The 4,452-nt window shown below is 27.9% G+C and overlaps 1 long non-coding RNA gene across 1 annotated transcript; it reads left to right on the forward strand.

Moving 5' to 3' along the window:
• LOC139896557 (uncharacterized) lies at positions 1-3,086 on the forward strand. Its single transcript, XR_011776271.1, has 3 exons — positions 1-169; positions 2,390-2,447; positions 2,918-3,086. It is a non-coding gene; the product is annotated as an uncharacterized lncRNA (long non-coding RNA).
• The last annotated feature ends 1,366 nt before the right edge of the window (positions 3,087-4,452 follow it).

Below are 4,452 nucleotides of genomic sequence, written 5' to 3' on the forward strand. Positions count from 1 at the left end.
AGTAAAAAAAAATTACAAACCTAAAGTGGTGATTCATCTTCCCTCTCCCTCTTGTTTTCTGTCACGAACCCATCACCATCACCATGAAACCCTAGTTTTTACTTATGAAGATGGAGAAAATTGGAAGTTCCATTCATGGTTTCTTGCATCTCCAATCTCTAGCAACAAGGTTTGTCTTTAAATTGTGTATTTATCCTTGTTATGTTAGGATTTTGATAGAATTATAAAAGATGCAAAATTGTGCTTGAATCTTTGATTTTGATAATGAAATTACTTAAATATGCTTGATTGGTGTTAGATTAATTGTTGTGGGTTTGTACTAGGCTCGATTTGGGTCTGAATTGCAAGAAATAATGGAAAAGAAAAATGGGGATGAACCATGGGTGAGCAGCCCACGGCTGCTGCTACTGTTTTCCTGCTGCCGCTGCTGTTTTTGGGCTGTTGTCGCCGCTGCCGGCTGCAGCTGACGGCCAGTGGTGGCGTTTGGCGGCCGGTGGCGGTGATTTGCATATTTGGTGCACGAGGTGGTTTGGTTTACCCGTTTAGACCCCAAACCGTTCATGTTTATTTAGGAGTATTTTGATTTTGCTCATTTTAGCCTTGACCCATTTTGTGAGTTTTAGTTTGGGTCGTAATTGTGTAAGTGTACTAATTGTGTAAATTGCAATTTAGTGATGAAACTCGATTTGTGTATGATATTAATCTTGTTTTATGCTTGCTAATTATTATATACTTGTATGTGCTTGTTGTGAACTTGTTAATTGGTTATATATATATATATATATATATATATATATATATATATATATATATATATATATATATATATATATATATATATGTATTTGGTATATGTATTTATATGTATATGTGTTTATATAACTTTTTACATATGTATTTATATCAATTTCTTAAATTTTGATATCAAATAAGTATAAATATATGAAGGTTATTAATAACACTAATAATAATATCATTAATAATATTATTAATAAAGAGCCTAGTAATAATAGATGACAAATAATATTATTATTAACAATAATGATAAGTTTAATTCCTAATAGTGATAACAAAAATGATAATACTGATCTTATTAGTTTCATTAATGAAAATAATAATAATATTAATGATAATATGATAACTTATACATATCAAATATATATATATATATATATATATATATATATATATATATATATATATATATATATATATATATATATATATATATATATATTTTTTATAATATTAATGTTACAATTATCGATATTAACAATAATAAAAGTAATGATAATAGTATTAATGTAACAATTATTTTTCAACCTTACAATTTAATTTATTATGATACCATTTATTATTTATGTAATATTTTATGATGTCATTTACCGAATAGTTAATATATATATATATATATATATATATATATATATATATATATATATATATATATATATATATATATATATATATATATATATATATATATATATATTTAATAGGATCGTATATAGGTTCAATATATATATATATATATATATATATATATATATATATATATATATATATATATATAATGTGTAAATATTAAATATTCAGTATATGTTATTATATAATATAGTAGATTACATAATTAATAATAAATAATATAAAGATATTAAATTAAATTATAAATTTAAAATATAGTTACTAAAGTTATCACTTTCAATATTAATATCAACATTTGTATTTTTATATTAATTATATATAACATGTAAACATGAAATTGGGGGTTAAAAACCCATGTTTCTGCTGGTACTGTGCAGCCTGTTGCTGCTGTTGTTCGCTACTGTTTCTGCTGCAATTCCGCAGCTGTAGCTGCTGTTTTTGCAGCCATGTTGTTGCTATTTGCTGCTGTTTTTGCAGCCCTGTTGTGCCACTATTTTGTGGTTCATGTGTTGGTTTAGTCGCCCCTTTAACCCTTGACCCGTTTGCATAAATTGGGACTTTTAATTAGTACTAAGTTGATATTGTGTAGGATTAAATATAATTGTATGCATATATGAGATTGTATGATTATATAATTATATAAGTGTATATGTATGTATATATGTGTGTGTGTATATACGAATATATATAAGTGTATATATATGCATATATAAGTAATAAGTGTGTGTATATATATATATATATATATATATATATATATATATATATATATATATATATGTATGTATATATGTATATGTATAGTGTATGTGTGTGTATATATATATATATATATATATATATATATACTTCGTATGGTGATGTGTATGAGACAACATGTATCGCTTGTATTGTGGTGATTTTGATTTTATAGTAAAGTTAGTAAGTGAAATACGATTTACTAACTTGTGCGTTTGTTTTTTAGGTGACAAAGTGGAAGTGAAGACTCAGTAACATTAGATCACTGAGTTGTGCTGGTATCGGTGAGTGGGATTATCTTTATGGATATGATTATACAGTGACAAGTATAGTGATCCGTGTCATGCTTACAATTAGACTGTGTAATGAGTCTGTGACTAGTGCAGTGACTATATGTGACTATGTGCGCACCCAGTGAATGTCGAGGTGTTTTGTACGACATGCGTCAAGGTGTTTTGTGCGACGTAAGAGGTCAATGCTATTTACCTTGGTGTCGGGTAGTAGTATTGGGTCCAAGCGTTAATGATTGGTGGTATAGTGTGAATGACGAGTTCGTCACGTCTGGAAGACTATACCAGTGATTCAGTAATGGGGGCTATCCGTATATTCCAGCTTGATCAGCTATGGGTTGCCGGTCCTCTTGTTTATGGCCTTAAGTGATTAGTGACCAGTGCCTTTAAGCTGTGCTTGATGCTTGTAGTGATGTCCACCTAGATATTACCATTCACTTAGCGTTATGCTAATTCCCCCACAGTGTTTTGCCCTGCAGGTATATATTAACAGCTTTTGTGGGTATTGTAGGGCAGCTACAGATGTTTGACACAGTGTGACTCTGATGTTTTATGTAAACAATTATAATATGGTTTGTAATTAAGTAACACCGTAATTTTGTGAATATGATTTTATATGTGATTAATATATATATATATATATATATATATATATATATCTTCCGCTGTGTAATTAAAAAAAATCTGGGGTGTTAAAACTTGGTATTAGAGCATAGGTTTGGCATCATGTACACGTGAGTGTCATGTTCACAAACCCCAAGTTGTGTCAAACATATAAGTGGGGGAAAGGGATAAGTGAATGTAAGTGCCATGTGATTAGATAATTATAGTTAGTGATAGGTACTAACGAATTATATACTAAGCTTTTGTGTGAGATGTTGTGATAAAGACAAGTATGGTTATCGATCGAACCCTGCGGATGCCCCGTTGACCCTCAACATTGTCAGCGCTCCGTTGGTTGATTTCAGGATTGAATGTGACAAGTCAAGAACATCGCATCAAAGTATCGAGGATAAAGTCTGATGTAATATCCGGTGATGGAAGTACTTACGAGATTTGGAGAAAAAGATATATGAGATGGAATGGCGACAACCGGAGCAAATTTTAACTAAGGTCGCTTCAGTGATGAGATACTAGTGTTGAGGCAGGGTCAGGGGTGCAGGTGAGATTGATGTGTTGATTGTGAGATAGATGAGAAGATGTCTTCTTATTCGAAAAGGTATGCCCTTGTAACATTGTTTTAATTATTATGTACCATTTGATTGTGAACAAATGCCTATCTAAGTTTGTTATATGTTGCTTGACTAAGACCAGTTGTGACGTGATTTGTGATGACCCGGGAATTTCTGACTAAATTTAAACTTAATCTTTATATGATTTCAATACGATAAGCAAAGCCTGTAATGTTGAGTCTTGAAAGTTTTTGAAACTATATTCATACAATCAATTACTTTTGACTAATCCCGACGATTCACGAACCTTTAATCGTAAATAGAAATGTATATATATAAATAACTATACATGTAAATGATTATATATTATAAATTTAATACATTAATGAAATATTATATGATTTGATTATTATGTAGAAAACTTAAACACGTATTTAAAACTATTATTTATAAAGAGTAAAGTAAATTGAATGTATATAGATTGTCAATATTAACAAGCTAATAAATGTTATATTTTGAGTTTATTTGTTTCAATATATGTAATTACATGTTAACACATATTTATTATAACCTTTGTTATATTAACATAAATATTAATAATAATAATAATAATGATAATAATAATAATAATAATACCAATATTATAAATGTTATTATATATATATATATATATATATATATATATATATATATATATATATATAAGTGATACATTTGATTTATTATTGCCATTATTATTAATATCATCATTTTTGACTAGTAGTAAAGTGATAACATTAGTTATTATAATTAATATTAATATTAATATTATTATTAGACATTATTAT

This window comes from Rutidosis leptorrhynchoides, chromosome 3 (assembly GCF_046630445.1).
Source record: "Rutidosis leptorrhynchoides isolate AG116_Rl617_1_P2 chromosome 3, CSIRO_AGI_Rlap_v1, whole genome shotgun sequence".
NCBI classification, from domain to species: domain Eukaryota; kingdom Viridiplantae; phylum Streptophyta; class Magnoliopsida; order Asterales; family Asteraceae; genus Rutidosis; species Rutidosis leptorrhynchoides.